General features: G+C 46.9%; 1 protein-coding gene across 2 annotated transcripts in view; it reads right to left on the bottom strand.

Moving 5' to 3' along the window:
* Nucleotides 1-15,696, bottom strand: part of L1CAM (L1 cell adhesion molecule) — a 290,338-nt gene extending 274,642 nt beyond the window's left edge. For both annotated transcript variants that reach the window (XM_063936291.1, XM_063936292.1), the window contains exon 1: nucleotides 15,507-15,696. The gene's annotated coding sequence lies outside the window, so the exon portion shown is untranslated. The remainder of the gene's footprint in view (nucleotides 1-15,506) is intronic.
* Nucleotides 15,697-20,190: the final 4,494 nt, after the last annotated feature.

The raw sequence follows: 20,190 nt of genomic DNA, 5'->3' as shown, positions 1-20,190 counted from the left end.
AATTCCAATTTGTACCCCTGAGATACTACCTGCAGGATCCAGGGGTCCACTTGCGAGTGAGCCCACTGCGCGCAGAAAATCTTGAGACGGGCCCCCACCGTGCCTGAGTCCGCTTGTAAGGCCCCAGCGTCATGCTGAGGACTTGGCAGAAGCGGTGGAGGGCTTCTGTTCGTGGGAAGAGGCTGTCTGCTGCAGTCTTTTTCCCCTTCCTCTGCCCCGGGGCAGATATGAGTGGCCTTTTGCCCGCTTGCCCTTATGGGGACGAAAGGACTGAGCCTGAAAAGACGGTATCTTTTTCTGCTGCGAGGTGACTTGGGGTAAAAAGGTGGATTTTCCAGCCGTTGCCGTGGCCACCAGGTCCGATAGACCGACCCCAAATAACTCCTCCCCTTTATACGGCAATACTTCCATATGCCGTTTGGAATCCGCATCCCCTGACCACTGTCGCGTCCATAATCCTCTTCTGGCAGAAATGGACATCGCACTTACTTTTGATGCCAGAGTGCAAAGATCCCTCTGTGCATCTCGCATATATAGAAATGCATCCTTTAAATGCTCTATAGTCAGTAATATATTGTCCCTGTCCAGGGTATCAATATTTTCAGTCAGGGAATCCGACCAAGCCACCCCAGCACTGCACATCCAGGCTGAGGCGATTGCTGGTCGCAGTATAATACCAGTATGTGTGTATATACTTTTAAGGATATTTTCCAGCTTCCTATCAGCTGGTTCCTTGAGGGCGGCCGTATCAGGGGACGGTATCGCCACTTGTTTTGATAAGCGTGTGAGCGCCTTATCTACGCTAGGGGGTGTTTCCCAACGCGCCCTAACCTCTGGCGGGAAAGGGTATAATGCCAATAACTTTTTAGAAATTAGCAGTTTTTTATCGGGGGAAACCCACGCTTCATCACACACCTCATTTAATTCATCTGATTCGGGAAAAACTACGGGTAGTTTTTTCACACCCCACATAATACCCTTTTTTGTGGTACTTGTAGTATCAGAAATGTTCAAAACCTCCTTCATTGCCGTGATCATGTAACGTGTGGCCCTACTGGAAAATACGTTTGTTTCCTCACCGTCGACACTGGAGTCAGTGTCCGTGTCTGTGTCTGTATCGACCTGAGGTAACGGGCGCTTTAGAGCCCCTGACGGTGTTTGAGACGCCTGTACAGGTATTAACTGATTTGCCGGCTGTCTCATGTCGTCAACAGTCTTTTGTAAAGTGCTGACACTATCACGTAATTCTTTCCATAAGACCATCCAGTCAGGTGTCGACTCCCTAGGGGGTGACATCACTAACACCGGCAATTGCTCCGCCTCCACACCATTTTCCTCCTCATACATGTCGACACAACGTACCGACACACAGCACACACACAGGGAATGCTCTGATAGAGGACAGGACCCCACTAGCCCTTTGGGGAGACAGAGGGAGAGTTTGCCAGCACACACCAGAGCGCTATATATATATACAGGGATAACCTTACATAAGTGTTTTTCCCTAATATAGCTGCTGTATATATTTATATGCCAATTTAGTGCCCCCCCTCTCTTGTTTTACCCTGTTTCTGTAGTGCAGGACTGCAGGGGAGAGTCAGGGAGCCTTCCTCCAACGGAGCTGTGAGGAAAATATGGCGCCAGTGTGCTGAGGAGATAGGCTCCGCCCCTTTTTCGGCAGCCTTTCTCCCGCTTTTTTATGTAAAAATAGGCAGGGGTTAAATACATCCATATAGCCCAGGAGCTATATGTGATGTATTTTTTGCCAAAAAAGGTGTTTTTATTGCGTCTCAGGGCGCCCCCCCCCCCAGCGCCCTGCACCCTCAGTGACCGGAGTGTGAAGTGTGCTGAGAGCAATGGCGCACAGCTGCAGTGCTGTGCGCTACCTTATTGAAGACAGGACGTCTTCTGCCGCCGATTTTCCGGACCTCTTCCGTCTTCTGGCTCTGTAAGGGGGACGGCGGCGCGGCTCTGGGACCCATCCATGGCTGGGCCAGTGATCGTCCCTCTGGAGCTAATGTCCAGTAGCCTAAGAAGCCCAATCCACTCTGCACGCAGGTGAGTTCGCTTCTTCTCCCCTTAGTCCCTCGGTGCAGTGAGCCTGTTGCCAGCAGGTCTCACTGAAAATAAAAAACCTACTTTAAACTTTTACACTAAGCAGCTCAGGAGAGCCCCTTAGCCTGCACCCGTCTCGTTCGGGCACAAAAATCTAACTGAGGCTTGGAGGAGGGTCATAGGGGGAGGAGCCAGTGCACACCAGGTAGTCCTAAAGCTTTTTACTTTTGTGCCCAGTCTCCTGCGGAGCCGCTATTCCCCATGGTCCTTTCGGAGTCCCCAGCATCCACTAGGACGTTAGAGAAATATAGAGTTTGTTATATACTCGCCGTATAAGACTACCCCCTTCCACACACCAAATAAAACGTAAAAGAACATCAGATTTGTGACATACTGTATATTATGACCTGATAAGAGATTTGGATAGGGAGTATTTATCAAGGTATGCATAAGAAGGGGGGAGGGGGCGAGGAGAAAGTTGTAAAATGTATAAAAGTATACCCCTGTGTGCATTTAGTGTTACCGGTTTCACATGAGTGCCATTAGTATTAGTATTAGTGCCATTACAGTACCTGTCATTGTCACCATTGTACGGCCACAACGCGACTGCAGCGCCTCCGGCCAGTCCCTGCATCTCCCTGTAATTGGCACTAGTGACCCGCCGCGGCCGCACTGGATACCGCGCGATACTGGATGGTGAGTAGAATGAGGTGGGCGGGCATCGGGAGGCCACTATGGGCACCGGGCGAGTATCGGAAGGCCACTATGGCAGCTATGTCTATCCCAACTGAAGTGCACCCGGCGTATAAGACGACCCCCCCACTTGAAGGCATGTTTTTCAGGGCAAAAAAGTAGTCTTATACGCCAGCAAATACTGTATTTAAACTGGGACACCTATGAATTACACAGGTTCTGTGGCTGGCTGACTTTAAGCCTGCATTTCACCAGGTATAATCAGCCCCAGAACCTGTGTAATCTGTGAGCGTCCCTGTTTAAAGGACTGGTATGGTAAGCCTATGAAAATAAAAGTTATTATACTGAGTTACAAAAATTATATGTATATTTTTTTATTCATACTGTATGATCAAATACTTATTCCTACTTTCTAAAAAGAAAAAAGTGCTATAAAATACATTTCCTAAGTACTTTACTGTATGCTCATCGTTAAAACAGTATTACCAAGAAAACATATAGAATACTGCAAATCCTGGTCTCTGTCACATCGCAATATAGTGCATGTAACCGCACATAGGGGGTCATTCCGACCCGATCGCTCGCTGCAGTTTGTCGCAGTGCAACGATCGGGTGGGAACTGCGCATGCCCCGGTGCCGCAGTGCGCCGGCGCATGGCAGCTTTCGTTACCTAGCGTTCGCCTCTGAGACAGAGGCGGTCGCTAGGCGGGAGGGAGCTAAACGGCGGCGTTAAGCCGCCGTTTAGGGGGAGCGGTCCGGCCAACGCAGGCGTGGCCGGACCGTTGGGGAGGGGGGGCGGGCTGGGGCAGCTGCGTGACGTTTCACGCAGCTGCTGCGGCCAGCGGGAGCGATAAGCAACTCCCGGCCGCCCGCAGAAGTTGCGCTGGCCGGGAGTTACTCCTCAAATACGAAGGCATACAGAGGCGCTGTGCGATGCTTTTGTATTTGTGCAGGGGGGCCGGCACTGACATGCGGAGCGGGCTAGCCCTGTGCTGGGCGTCCCCCCGCATGTCTGAGTGCCTGATCGTAGCTGTGCTAAATTTAGCACAGCTACAATCAACTCGGAATGACCCCTATTAGCATGCATGCTTGAGCAGGTAGCAGTGCAGCAGGCAGGCGTACGGGAACACAGGTCTGCAGACTGGTCCAATAACTACGTGAGGGTTGGGACACCTATTCATCTGGCTGCAGAATCCCATTTTACTGTTGGAGCAGCATACAGTATAGCACAGGGGTAATTGAGAAGAGCACTCGGTCATTCTAATTAGATGTCACATCTGACAGCATTTCATCAATATTCTAAAGAGCACTTTACTGCGCCATGATTCTTCAATCAAAGAAATGTGTTTCCCTATATAAGGTAAATACGTATAACCGGTGAATGTCTTCAAGATGACAAAGGAGCTGAGTTATGGTTTGGAATGTTCTAGCTAAGAAACGGGCAATGGGCCTACAGTAATTCAGATCTGATCGCATCAGCAAATTTGTTAGCAGTTGGGCAAAACCATGTGCACTGCAGGGGGGGCAGGTGTAACATGTGCAGAGAGAGTTAGATTTGGGTGGGTTATTTTGTTTCTGTGCAGGGTAAATACTGGCTGCTTTATTTTTACACTGCAATTTAGAATTCAGTTAGAACACGCCCCACCCAAATCTAACTCTCTCTGCACATGTTACATCTGCCCCACCTGCAGTGCACATAGGCCCTCATTCCGAGTTGATCGCTAGCTGCTTTCGGTCGCAGCGCACCGATCAGGCAAAAAAAAGGCACTTCTGCGCATGCGTATGGGGTGCAATGCGCACGCGCGACGTACTTTCACAACAGCCGATGCAGTTTCACACAAGGTCTAGCAACGCTTTTCAGTCGCACTGCTGGCCGCAGAGTGATTGACAGGAAGTGGGCGTTTCTGGGTGGTAACTGACCGTTTTCGGAGAGTGTGTGGAAAAATACAGGCGTGTCAGATACAAACGCAGGCGTGCCTGGGGTAACGCAGGCGTGGCTGGCCGAACGCAGGGCGTGTTCGTGACGTCAAAACAATAACTAAATAGTCTGCCGTGATCGCAAGCTAGGAGTAGGTCTGGAGCTACTCTAAAGCTGCACAAAATTATTTTGTAGCCGCTGTGCGATCCTTTCGCTCGCACTTTTGCTAAGCTAAGACACTCCCAGAGGGCGGGGGCTTAGCGTTTGCACGGCTGCTAAAAGCAGCTACTGAGCGAACAACTCGGAATGAGGGCCATGGTTTTGCCCAACTGCTAACAAATTTGCTGCTGCGATCAACTCAGAATTACCCCCCATGTTTGAGGTATTAGTGTTGATCTGTTCTTACATATTAATGGAAAGTGGAAACCAGACTGACTCTCCTCTAACATAACCACCTGGTGAAATCCATACTGAGCCTCAGGGGCAACAGAAGACACACATACAGCCGAGCCATTTGTGCGGCAGGCTCAAAGAACGACTGACTTACACTTAAGACTCTTCAATGGGTGGGCAAAATGGTTTGCAATGGGCATAAGATTTTATGGGGGTCATTCCGAGTTGATCGCTCGCTAGCAACTTTTTGCAGCGCTGCGATCAGGTTAAATCTCGGCAAAACTGCACATGCGTATGCACCGCATTGCGCAGGCGCGTCGTACGGGTACAAACAGGATCGGTGCTGGGCGATGGATTTAACGAAGAATCCATTCGCACAGCCGATCGCAAGGAGATTGACAGAAAGAGGGCGTTTGTGGGTGTCAACTGACCGTTTTCTGGGAGTGTTTGGAAAAATGCAGGCGTGTCCAAGCGTTTGCAGGGCGGGTGTCTGACGTCAATTCCGGGACCAAAAAGACTAAAGTGATCGCAGCGGCTGAGTAAGTCCAGAGCTACTCAGAAACTGCAATAAACTTTTTTGTGCCGTCGTCTGCACAGGCATTCGCACATTTGGAAAGCTAAAATACACTCCCTCAGAGGTGGCGACTATCTGATCGCAGCGCTGCAAAAAATTGCTAGCGAGCGATCAACTCGGAATGACCCCCTATGTCTGCTAACTGAACTGCCCAGACAACCAGGCCACCACCCAAGCACTGCCCAGACCAGGGCTGGATGAAGCCTTGGGGCTGCCTGGGACAGGGGGCCCCGGTGGAAGTGGGGGTGTATATTAGATTGTGCATACCTACCAGGATAATCCAATCCAGGATGGATAAAATGCTCTCTGCCTGGACATCCCTCCTAATATATGATTAGTGTCACCTGTGTTGACTACTTGAAAGACAACTATTTTATAAAATGTTCTTGTAGTGGAACAAAGACAACTTACACAACCTTAAAATACACCTAGAAAAATAAAATCTATAATTTATCTTGTCACATGCAGGAATAGCAGCAGCCTCTGTACTACTTACACACTGGAACAGGACTCAGGAAGACTCTGTGTTTGTCTCTCTAGACCCTCGTTAGATAACAGGTTACACAGGACCCAGACACCCAGGCGGGGAGGAGGAGAAGCTGGTATCCCTGTGTCCCTTACAGCTCTCTCCACTCTCCTATTTCTCCTCTGGTCGGAAAGCTTTGTCAGTAGTTATGGAACCTGATACTTCTGTATCTGCACTGCATACTGACCTGCTCGCATTCTGGCTGCCTGTTTCTGCTGCTGCATAAGAGGGAGGGCTAGTGATGTCAGTGTGTTCCAGCTGGGGGACCCCAGACAAAGGGGTGCCCGGGGTACAGTATGTCCTGCAACTCCCCTCCCTTAATCTCGCTATGGCCCAGACTATACACATCTTCCCCCAGTGGGCTATCAATAGCTATGCCCGCTTATTGCTGGTCCACATCCCATGAAAAACACAACTGTTGGGAGGGCATGTTGATATCTCAAAGCTCAATGAAAAGTAAACTTTTCACAGAGACAAACTATTATTTTTGGACCACATTAGTGCCAACTTTGACCAGTTTGTTGTAAAGTGACAAAACTGCAAATACAGGAAATTAAATATTTTGGGCCTAAGCATACGTGGGTTAGATGTTATGATTTAGACCTCCTGGTGCACTTCGATTTACAGGAAATTGTTTTATTTGACATTTAATATTCTGCATACTGTGGCCTTTAATGCACAAACATATTTGTTCCTGTTACTTGTTTCACAATCATGGGAGCTGTAGCATAGGAGCAATTTGCTTAAATCAAAAACTTAAAAAAAAACAACTAATATCACAGTCATTTCATACCTTATCTGAGCAGGGCCTCCAAGAAAAAGCTTGGGGGCCCTGGTGCCAGGGCCACCTTAACGTATAAGTACACTGGGCAGCTGCCTAGGGCACCACAATTCTAGGGGACTCCGAGCAGGAGCAAGGGGGGGGGCTGGAGCTATCCACCAATCAGAGTGCTGATAGCTAATCACTGTTAGCACTCTGATTGGTGGGGAGGGGGGGGGGGGCTGGCTGGAGCTATCCACCAATCAGAGTGCTGACAGCTAATCACTGTATGAAAGCAGGCAGAGACAGTGCAGGACTGCAGTAGGGGCACGTTATGGGTATTTTTAATATGTCCCGTGATTGGAAATGTAGAGGCCCCGGGGGGTCATTCCGAGTTGTTCGCTCGGTAAATTTCATCGCATCGCAGCGATTTTTCGCTTAGTGCGCATGCGCAATGTCCGCACTGCGACTGCGCCAAGTAAATTTGCTATGTAGTTAGGATTTTTACTCACGGCTTTTTCTTCGCTCCGGCGATCGTAATGTGATTGACAGGAAATGGGTGTTACTGGGCGGAAACACGGCGTTTTATGGGCGTGTGGATAAAAACGCTACCGTTTCCGGAAAAAACGCGGGAGTGGCTGGAGAAACGGGGGAGTGTCTGGGCGAACGCTGGGTGTGTTTGTGACGTCAAACCAGGAACGACAAGCACTGAACTGATCGCAGATGCCGAGTAAGTCTGGAGCTACTCTGAAACTGCTAAGTAGTTTGAAATCGCAATATTGCGAATACATCGTTCGCAATTTTAAGAAGCTAAGATTCACTCCCAGTAGGCGGAGGCTTAGCGTGTGTAACTCTGCTAAAATCGCCTTGCGAGCGAACAACTCGGAATGAGGGCCCCAGTGCATTGCTTTGCCCCTGCCTAATGCTTCAACTTCCAAGACTATTGGGTCTATTTATCAAAGAAGAAAGGGATTTTTTTGTTTCTCCCTATCTCCCTAAAGTTTACACCACCAGCGACAGCTATCCCTAAAGATATTCCCTACCGGTGATTGGTTCGCTGTCTTACTCTGCGGCAATTATTTACCTATCATCTTTGCCTATAAAACAAGAATTGTGAGTTATACATTTCATCTAATGGCTACTGTATATTTAATGAAAGACAATGAAAAAAAATGATTTACTATTTAGTTATACTGATATTTAGTAAGTAGCATAAGAATATCCTGTGACTGGCCCGAAGAAGCAGTAGTAAAGCTTTACAGTGCTCCGAGTCGTTATCAAGGACACAGCTGCCGCAGTAAGCTTTTAATGACAAAACCTGGCAACAGTTGGTTTTCTATTGCTTGTGATAAACGGTGACAGAAACCAGCCTTATCACCATGTCTTAGTACATAGGGGGTCATTCCGAGTTGATTGTTAGCTAGCAGTTTTTAGCAGCTGTGCAAACGCATAGTCGCCGCCCACAGGGGGAGTGTATTTTCGCTTTGCAGGAGTGCGAACGCCTGTGCAGCCGAGCGCTTGCAAACACATTTTGTGCAAAACAAGACCAGCCCTGTAGTTACTTATCCTGTGCGATGATTGCTGCGACGAGTGACACGGTAATGACGTCAGATGCCCGGCCACGCCTGCGTTTTTCCAAACACTCCCAGAAAAGGGTCAGTTGACACCCAGAAACTCCCACTTCCTGTCAATCTCCTTGCGTTCGGCTGTGCGATTGGAATCGTCGCTAGAACCAGTGCAAAACCACAAAGGACTTTGTACCCGTACGACGCGTGTGCGCATTGTGGTACATACGCATGCGCAGATTAGCCATTTTTTCCACTGATCGCTATGCAGCGAACAACGGCTGCTAGCGATCAACTCGGAATGACCCCCATAAGCCATACCTCCCAACTTTCCTCTTCTTCAAAGTGGGACACATGCGCAGCGAAGCGGTGCACGCTCCAGACAAAGGAAATGTGGCTTCGCGGTGATGCCGCGATTGTAAGCCACGCCTCCCTTGTCTGTCACTGATGGGGCGTTCCCAGTGCTCTGTGAGCTGCTGGCATGCCCCCTTCTCCCTCTGTCACTCGTGAATAGAAGCTGTGCAGCAGTGACTGTAGCTTCCCAACTGCCACCCCCCCACCGCGGGACACTGCGGGCCGTGGGTGGGTCAGCGGGACAGTCCCCAAAAAATGGGACTGTCCCGTGAAAATCGGGACAGTTGGGGCGGGGGTCCCAAGTAAAGCCATACAGATAGGTATACTATAGGGACACAAGTGAGTTACATGTACGTCTAGTCAGTCAATGTTCAGGAGTTCAGCGGGCGGACCGCATTACCATAATTTAGCAGTAGCAGCTGCAACAACTGTCGCAGCCGCTACTGCTTATCGTGATAGTATGAATCAGTCCCATAGGTCATGCTCTTCATTATCTCCTCAAGCTAAGATTCACTCAACTGATACTGGCAAAACTGAACTGAAGACTCTCAAAGCAACCATCCCATCGTTCAAAGGTCAACTAGATTAGGATTCAGGAAGGAGCAATCGAGTGGACCAGGCATTAGCAATCCAGAACTCAGATTTAAGACTCCTCTTTGTACACCAAGGGTAAATGAAAACTCTAGGCTAGTTAATTATTTTAACAAGATCCCCACGCCCCGGCTACTAGCCCAAGTACAACGACGCCGCACCGCTTTACACAGCCTGCCCCAAGCAACAATGGGTTACGGTCGTTAGGTCGACACAACTTAGGTCAAACACTGAATGCCATTAGGTCGACATGCATTAGGTCGACATGGCCATTGGGTCGACATGTACTAGGTCTATGGGTCAAAAGGTTGACATGAGTTTTTCACATTTTTTTTTACATTTTTTTTTTTTCATACTTAACGATCCACATGGACTACGATTGGAACGGTAACCAGTGCCGAGCGAAGCTGTAGCGGAGCGAGGCACCTTGCCCGAAGCATGGCGAGCGAATCGATCCATGCGAGGAGACATGGTGCATTAATTTGGGTTCCCCGTCACTTTACGGGGAAAACGACACCAAAAACAGTCAAAAACCTCATGTCGACCTTTTTTTTAATCTGTCGACCTAGCACATGTCGACCAAACGCCCATGCCGACCTAATGCACGTCGACCTAATGGCAATGTCGACACAACGACCCATACCCGCAACAATTAGGTTTCAACTTTTCCAGGCAATAACATGGGTGGCAATTACAGTAAGGGGCACCACTTGCAAATTATGGGGGGCGATTATTTATAAAGGCTTGGAGAGCAATACAGTGGAGAGAGATAAAGTACCAACCAATCAGCTCCCGTCATTTTTCAAACACAGCCTGTAACACGGCAGCTAGGAGCTGATTGGTTGATACCTGATCTCTTTTCACTTTAGCTTTCTCCAACCTTTGATAAATCTCCCCCTCTCTTTTATAAAAGGCTAGCTGTTGGAGTGAACTCTGTAATTCTACTGTGTGGGGTAGAGGACTTGCGGTTAAATAATTAGTGTAACCCCCCTAATTATTAAATTATTAAGGCTTTAATTAATTATTTGCTTTTCATCAGTTTACTGTGAATTTATGACTGTCTCATATAATAATAATAACAATAATAATAATAATAATTATTATTATATTAATAATAATAATAATTATTATTATTATTATTATTATTAATATATATATACATATATATATATATATATCGCAAATAGACTCCGGCACTCCAGTCCTCCCCCTCAGGGTGTACCTCGCTCCGGTGCCCTCCCCAGGGATCCTCTCCCTGACATGTACCAACAATCAAAATCAGAGGCGGCACTCGGAGTCTTTGAAAGCAGTGAAAAAACTGTATTAGTGAGGTCAACGTTTCGTCCTGAAGACGGGGAGGTGGTCCCCGAAACGTTGACCTCACTAATACAGTTTTTTCACTGCTTTCAAAGACTCCGAGTGCCGCCTCTGATTTTGATTGTTGGTATATATATATATATATATATATATATATAGTGAGGTCACAGGCAAAGTATGGTATGCACACAATTAAACTCTGAAGCACAGCATAGGAATGTGTTTTGAAGTAGGACGTTTCAATATTCCTATAGAATATTCCTTATTACATATGTGTAGTCCTGACATGATAAAGGATTATAGCCACAAAGACAATTTGTGTAGAGTTCTTTAAATTAAATATGCTTTGTACTGCCATTTATCTGTATCTAACCTTTACTGTGTAATTAATGTAATTAATTTCAGATCTTAGAGTGCATCAGAGAGATAGCGGGAGCAGCAGCCAGATTACATAGCAGGTCTTTGTATTGACTTTTGTATGGGCGGCAATCTTGCATGATTTTTCCCACTCATTTCCTAATTCTCTTTTCCAGTAATCAGGTTTCCGGTCTCCATGGTAACACAACATCAAGATGTAATATAAGTCAACCACACTCAATAGGAGAACGTTGTCCTCACTGGGAGTAAGCCTCACTGACAGTCTACTCGCTGGGAGCAATTGTCAACCAACTGATATGCATAGAGATAGGCTGACGGAGATGCACTCACTGGGAGAAAGTCTCATTAAACTGGGAATCTGAGTATTCACTCTAGAAAAGGCTCAGAGAATGGGCATAGGAGTAAGCCTCAATAAGCATGACAGGGATGTAGCGGAGAATAAGCTATAAGTGGGGATGGTGGGGGATGACGACTGATGTGATGTTCTCACTGCAGTGAGTGACTGCAAACAAGCCTCACTATATGGTACTCTCTGGCAGCAAGCTTCACTATATGGTACTCTCTGGCAGCAAGCCTCACTATATGTTACTCTCTGACAGCAAGCCTCACTATATGGTACTCTCTGGCAGCAAGCCTCACTATATGGTACTCTCTGGCAGCAAGCCTCACTATATGTTACTCTCTGGCAGCAAGCCTCACTATATGGTACTCTCTGATGGCAAGCCTCACTATATGGTACTCTCTGACAGCAAGCCTCACTATATGGTACTCTCTGACAGTAAGCCTCACTATATGGTACTCTCTGGCAGAAAGCCTCACTGTATGGTACTCTCTGGCAGCAAGCCTCACTATATGGTACTCTCTGGCAGCAAGCCTCACTATATGGTACTCTCTGACATCAAGCCTCACTATATGGTACTCTCTAACAGCAACCTCACTATATGGTACTCTCTGACATCAAGCCTCACTATATGGTACTCTCTAACAGCAAGCGTCACTATATGGTACTCTCTGGCAGCAAGCCTCACTATATGGTACACTCTGACAGCAACCTCACTATATGGTACTCTCTGACGGCAAGCCTCACTATATGGGACTCTCTGACGGCAAGCCTCACTATATGGTACTCTCTGACACCAAGCCTCATTATATGGTACTCTCTGACACCAAGCCTCACTATATGGTACTCTCTGACACCAAGCCTCACTATATGGTACTCTCTGGCAGCAAGCCTCACTATATGGTACTCTCTGGCAGCAAGCCTCACTATATGTTACTCTCTGACAGCAAGCCTCACTATATGGTACTCTCTGACACCAAGCCTCACTATATGGTACTCTCTGACAGCAAGCCTCACTATATGGTACTCTCTGACAGCAAGCTTCACTATATGGTACTCTCTGATAGTAAGCCTCACTATATGGTACTCTCTGACAGCAAGCCTCACTATATGGTACTCTCTGACAGCAAGCCTCACTATATGGTACTCTCTGACAGCAAGCCTCACTATATGGTACTCTCTGATAGTAAGCCTCACTATATAGTACTCTCTAACAGCAAGCCTCACTATATGATACTCTCTGGCAGCAAGCCTCACTATATGGTACACTCTGACAGCAAGCCTCACTATATGGTACTCTCTGACACCAAGCCTCATTATATGGTACTCTCTGATAGTAAGCCTCACTATATGGTACTCTCTGGCAGAAAGCCTCACTATATGGTACTCTCTGGCAGCAAGCCTCACTATATGTTACTCTCTGGCAGCAAGCCTCACTATATGTTACTCTCTGACAGCAAGCCTCACTATATGGTACTCTCTAACAGCAAGCCTCACTATATGGTACTCTCTGGCAGCAAGCCTCACTATATGGTACACTCTGACAGCAACCTCACTGTATGGTACTCTCTGACGGCAAGCCTCACTATATGGGACTCTCTGACGGCAAGCCTCACTATATGGTACTCTCTGACACCAAGCCTCACTATATGGTACTCTCTGACACCAAGCTTCACTATATGGAACTCTCTGGCAGCAAGCCTCACTATATGGCACTCTCTGGCAGCAAGCCTCACTATATGGTACTCTCTGGCAGCAAGCCTCACTATATGGTACTCTCTGACAGCAAGCCTCGCTATATGGTACTCTCTGGCAGCAAGCCTCACTATATGGGACTCTCTGATGGCAAGCCTCACTATATGGTACTCTCTGACACCAAGCCTCACTATATGGTACTCTCTGACAGCAAGCCTCACTATATAGTACTCTCTGACAGCAAGCCTCGCTATATGGTACTCTCTGGCAGCAAGCCTCACTATATGGTACTCTCTGGCAGCAAGCCTCGCTATATGGTACTCTCTGACAGCAAGCCTCACTATATGGTACTCTCTGGCAGCAAGCCTCACTATATGGTACTCTCTGACAGCAAGCCTTACTATGTGGTACTCTCTAATGGCAATCCTCTCTATATGGTACTCTCTGACAGCATGCCTCACTATATGGTACTCTCTGACAGCAACCTCACTATATGGTACTCTCTGGCAGCAAGCCTCGCTATATGGTACTCTCTGGTAGTAAGCCTCTCTAAATGGTACTCTCTGGCAGCAAGCCTCACTATACGGTACTCTCTGACAGCAACCTCACTATATGGTACTCTCTGACAACAAGCCTCGTTAGCTAGCAGTACACTCAGTGACAGAATGCAGTGCCCATTATATAGAATCCTACTGTGAGCGATATTCATCACAGACATTAACTAAGATAGCCTCAGTACAAGACGTCTCTGTAAAATAACTGCACACCCCAAGCAAATCTCATAGAATAGTACAACATCATATCCGAGAATGCGGCTAAACCACAAACACACTTCAGTAAATTATAGTACATTACACATAGGCTATCATTGACTTCATTATACCCTCACTCACATGGGGCAACCTGACTCACTGGACAGCTCCAACACTCAACCAAAACCAGGATGGGAAAACGAAATGGAAGAAACCTTAATGTCTGGAAATTCAGCTGGTTCTAGTGGCGTTCTCACTCACAGAAAGTCACTCAGTGTACACCAACCTTCCACAGACAAGTGGGGGGGGGGGGGCACAGGACTCACTGGGAGGTTCGGTTATGTCACTCATAGTACAACCTGTGCCCACCTGACTTCACTTTGCTTCCAGATATCAAGAACACAATGTAACCTTGGAAATACCTCTATACAGTACATTAATGTCCATTCTGTTAAACTGGGAGTGGTCCATTGCCCAACTCACTATGAAGCTAAGGGCCGCACAACTGGAAAAGGTGAGGAGCAAAATATTTCCATGTATAAAATGAGTAATTTAGCAGTTATTACATTTAAACCGATACAGAAAAAATGTACATTGAGCAAAACATTACGCTGTATTTCATATACTGTAGGATTTTTTTTTATTGTACTGTATAAAAATCATACGGTTAATTGGGCGAGTGAGAAAAGTGGTCCTACAGTATATAGATTCATAGATTCAGGCCCACTGTCACACATCCCCCTAAGAGATAACGTAACCCATCCCCCAATACTGGGAGCATCTGCTAACGTCATGAAAAGGACCCTCCACCAATTTGACACAAACTGAGGATTTTTTACTTATTACATAATATACTATAATGTTATGTATATATAATACAAATATATATTATATATATAAAAAACACACACATATATATATATATATTTTATATATACACACACACACACACACACACACACACACACACACGTGTGTGTTTATAGTGTGTGTGTGTGTACAAAATACATATATATATATATATATATATATATACACACACAAACACACCCACATACACACTGAATGCATAACTGCAGTTAGAATCAGCATAATACAAATGAAAAAATTATTTTACAATGTAAAAGCGTCATAAAAGATACATAATAGCTATATACATAAACAATGTATGCTGCATGCATGGAATATATATATATATATATATATATATATATGCATACACACATATAATGTATGCTGCATGCATGGCATATATATATATATATATATATATATATATATATATATATATATACATACACACAATGTATGCTGCATGCATGGACTATACAAGCACTTTCCTGACCCATTCCCAGTCTCTGCAGACAGTGGACCCCCCTGTACCCTATTGCACTGCACCCGCCCTGTGGGGCACAGGGGAACAATCACACCTCATTTCTAGCAGAGATCCAGCAGACAATACAGAGCCGGGACTGGCAGCATGTCACAGTGCCATTCCCTGGCATGCCTCAGCCCCTGTGCTGCTACACTGTACACCTTGCACTAGACACATATGGATGGAGCTGGTACACTGTGCATCATCACACGCAGCCTACCTGGTAGCAGAGAGGGAACAATAGGGATGTCAGTGGTGTGTGCCTCCCCTCCTTGTTCTGGCTGTGCTGCCTCGGAATACAGACAGCAGCAGAGGGGAGCAGCAGCAGCAGGATTATTGCAGTTGTGTATAGGAGAGAGGCAGAAACCCACACAGTGATATCATCAGCTGCCACTCTGCTCCTCCTCTTCTCTCTCTGATGCTGCTGCTGCTGCTGCAGGGTACAGCCTGGGAATCTCACACCGACCACACAGGGCACTGCCCTAGTACCTGGCAGCAGGATGTGCCCAGTGCCTGTGAGGGAGAGACACAGGGGGCAATGGGGTGTCTAATGGTCCAAAGCTCAATACATTTCTCTAATGTCCCTATTCATTATTTAACATCTGCTGGTGATATCAGTAACTCTGATTTGATGGTTTGGATGGGGGAAAGTCAATGTGTATCTGATTCTGTGCATAATTTATAGGTCAGTAATGTAGCTGCTATCAGTCTCTGTCCTGTCTTATCATAGCAGTGATATTTCCTTCCTGTAATAGCCTTATGTGTACATGCAGTAATAGGTAGGGCTATGTACTAAGCATCTGTATTTATGTATGTACTGTTGTGTGCTGCAAAAATGTGCCACAGCATGCTGGGATATGTAGTTCCACAGCAGCTGGAGGGCCACAGGTTGCCTACCCATGGTATAAGGGAGTGTACACCTGATTCAGGGCCCATGGACCCCTGACCTTAACAACAAAACTAGAACTAAAATGGTACTTTCTGTAGCACCCCGTGAGGTCCTGTGCCTGTCTCCCCCCCCCCCCCCCCCCCCCATTCATGAGAAACTACCCTCCCCGCCAAGCTCCATGAACAGGCAGTACTCCCGCTAGACAAAGCGCTGACTCTTCATGCAGCCGTCCAGTCAGTTTAGCATTAAGTAGGTGGGTGGGGTATATACTGTATATATAAATCCTTCTAAAGAGATATAGTGGAGAAGTCCATATTAACCAATCAGTTTCTTCTGTCATTTTACAGCATACTCTCCCGGAAGGTGTGGGAGACTCCTGATTTTACAGGTAGTCCCACAGAGTTCAATATGTTTGACTGCCAGACGGGATGCCGACGCTGCCATCCCAATGTTTGAAATCCTGACAGGGGCGAGGTAAGTATGTTACCCCCTCTCTTCTAACCCCTAACCCTTCCTTCACACAGCTTAACCCTAACCTCCCCCCCTAGTGCCTATACCTAACCTTCCCTCTGTGGTGCCTAACCCAAACCCTCCCTTCCTCACAGCCTAACCCATCCCCTTAGTGCCCAAACCAACCCCCCCCCCCCCCCTTCTCCTCCCCTTTCCCGGATTTTCCTAAACTTAAACCCCATCCCTTCTCGGCCCTAACCTGCCCACTATACTTACTGGGGGCCGGATGCCAGACGTCGGGAGGCCGTCTGGCGGGATTCTGACGTCGACATTCTGACGGGTGTTGGGATTCCGGTGTCAGGATTCCAACTGCCGGAATCCTGACTGCCGCCATCTTAACCGTATTCCGTCCCACGCACCCCTGGAAGAGTGGATGGATGTTTTGCATCTCGCAATAGTAGATAATACTAATCCGTATAGGAGGGTCGAGGCTAAAATTGTGCAATTTGCAGCATTCTAGCCCCGCCCATTCCCCAAGGACGTACGATTCACAGCATTCCGCCGCAGCGGGAGCGAGGTCCAATAACACAAAGAGCAAAGACCTGCCCCCAAATGGTCAGCTGCATCGCCTCTCCAGGCTTTCGGGGAACTAAAAGTCGGCGAGTATGTTTTACAGACTGTGCAGTATAAATGATGGCTAAAAGCTGATTGGCTGGTACAGTACAAGCAACATCACTTTATCTCTATCGAAGGTTTGATACTTCTCCTCGTGTAGAAGTGGCCGATACATTTTGTGCCCCACCCACATTAATATGTGCACGCAGCTGGCTATGCCGACTGAGTCACATTTATAACTACACATAAATAGATAAAGGGGGTCATTCCGAGTTGTTCGCTCGCTAGCTGCTTTTAGCAGCATTGCACACGCTAGGCCGCCGCCCTCTGGGAGTGTATCTTAGCTTAGCAGAATAGCGAACCAAAGATTAGCAGAATTGCGAATAGAAAATTCTTAGCAGTTTCTGAGTAGCTCCAGACCTACTTACAGATTGCGATCAGCTCAGGCCGTTTCGTTCCTGGTTTGACGTCACAAACACGCCCTGCGTTCGGCCAGCCACTCCCCCGTTTCTCCAGACACTCCCGCGTTTTTTCCTGGCACGCCTGCGTTTTTCCGCACACTCCCAGAAAACGGCCAGTTTCCGCCCAGAAACACCCACTTCCTGTCAATCACACTCCGATCACTTCAACGATGAAAATTCTTCGTTCGGACGTGAGTAAATTTACTAAGTTTTGTGCTAAAATACTCACCGCATGCGCACTGCGTACCATGCGCATGCGCATTTTTGCCTTAATCGCTCCGTTGCGAAAATCGGCAACGAGCGAACAACTCGGAATGACCCCCGAAGTGGGGACGTTGTACATAGCAACCATAGATTGTGCTTAATAAATGATAGCTTGAATCTGATTGGTTGGTAAGGGCAACTTCACACCTAAAATGAAGTTCTTTGCTGGAGGAGGATCATCAGCGTGTGCCCGCCCCCTGGTGCAAGGTGTGAATTGGTGATAAGACCATTATGCTAATAAATCTATTTCCAGGATAACAACGAACGCTGGGCTGTAATAAAACATATTTCAAGTCCGCTTGTAAAGGGGAAGGCTCCCTGTGACTATGGGGGAAATTTATTAAGCAGTGATAAGAGCGGAGAAGTGAGCCAGTGGAGAGGTGGCCCCATCAACCAATCAGCAGCTCTGTATGATTTTATAGTATGCAAATGATAGATGTTACTTCGGTGCTGATTGGTTGCCATGGGCAACTTCTCCACTGGCTCACTTCTCCGCTCTTACCACTGCTTAGTAAATGTCCCCCTATATTACCAATTAATTACACTGTACGGACATTTACTGTGATGGGTATACTGATTTCTGTGCATTATTACCATAATTGCAAAGCCAAAGCTCCTGTCATATTCTTGGCTCATCTGCTTCTGAGGTCTGCTGGAGTATGGAGGGCAGTGTCGAAACAGGGCTCCGTGTTGCACTGTGCTGACCACGCCCCCTAAGTGTATGATGTCATGACATCGAGCAGAGAGGAAAGGGCCTCAGGATGTGACAGTGCTCTAGGGATGGCCATCGGTGGGCTGTCCATCGATGGTACCATCAATTGATAACCTTGATATGTGTAAAACCATCTGTAAGCGAACCATCAATGGTTTTAACCACCGATTGTCACTCCTGCACTACAATACAATGAAATGCGGGCCAATCAGAGCCCAGGGGTGTGGCTTCATGTGTTTCAGGGGTCGGGACTAAGCTTTGTGCTCTGACATTTTGAGGAGAAGAGAAAAAAAATATTCGGTAGCATTGAACCATCGATGCCATTAAACCATCCAGTTCTCCCCTATCAATGGTGAAAGTATTCGACATCGGTCATAGACCATCGTAGATTTTGAATCATCGATGGTCGGTGGCCATCCCTGCAGTGCCCTCCTGTACAGTATAGCCACTCGGAGCATGGAAGGGACGGTCCGGGGGGCAGTTCCGCAGTGATACTTGCTGCAGGGTGACATTCTGGGCACCCTGTTAGCCAGGAGCAAGGGCCAAGGAGCAGCAACAGTGCCACCAACAGGGCCTTGCACACTGTGTGGCGGCACCGCTTGCATGCCCCTAGTTACGGCCCTGAAGGTGGCACATTTTGCTAGGCATACAGAAATGGATGTATCTCATATTTCTTTTTAGGAACACATTTAAATGTTCTACGCACGTTTAATATTCCCGTTCGGCCGTTGGGGGATCGGAACATTGCAGCACTATGTCTGTAATGTATGTGGGTCTTTAGTCAGATGCAGCTGGAAATGGCTGGAGGCGTGGCTCTACTGTGACTACTACTGAAAAATGCTAAAAATCGCAGCACACAGTGAATAGAGATTACAGATAATGGTTGGATACCGCAGATAATAAGCACCCAAGCCACTTGAGCATCTGATGTGCAAAGCAGGGACAAAAAGATGGGGGTTTTATTGTTGTTTGAAGACAACACTTAAAAATAAATCTGTGGCTTACCCTTCCCTAAGCAGTATGAAACATTATTTATGTCAAATTACAGATGTGTGCGGACCCCCGTGTTTTGGTTTTGGTTCTAATTCATCATCGCGTTTTGGTGTTGACAAAACCACCCGCAAGTGTTCTGATTCGGATTCGATTTTTGGTTCTGTTAAAAATGAAAAACAAAAAATATTGATAATCATTCATAAAAATCAATAAAAACAACGAAATCATTTAATATTTGCAGTTCGAAATTCAGATTTAAAATCCGAATTCCCAACCACAATAAGATCCGAACCGGTACTCGGTTCAGATCGGATATACCCAGGAGATCCGGACCGGGTTTTGGTTTGGTTCAAATCCACAAAATTCTGGTGAATTTGTATTTCTGGAGAACCGAACAGCACATCTCTATGTAAAATGATACCCCTTTTCCACTACTGTAGCACGGGTCACAGCCGTGTCGCCGTGTTTTAGGGAAAAACACGGGTAAATGCGCACCCCCGCGCATTTACCCGTGTTTTAA

The sequence above is a fragment of the Pseudophryne corroboree genome, chromosome 8, assembly GCF_028390025.1.
Source record: "Pseudophryne corroboree isolate aPseCor3 chromosome 8, aPseCor3.hap2, whole genome shotgun sequence".
NCBI classification, from domain to species: domain Eukaryota; kingdom Metazoa; phylum Chordata; class Amphibia; order Anura; family Myobatrachidae; genus Pseudophryne; species Pseudophryne corroboree.
The sequence above is the reverse complement of the archived record's forward strand: the minus strand, read 5'-3'. Positions and strand labels throughout refer to the sequence as shown.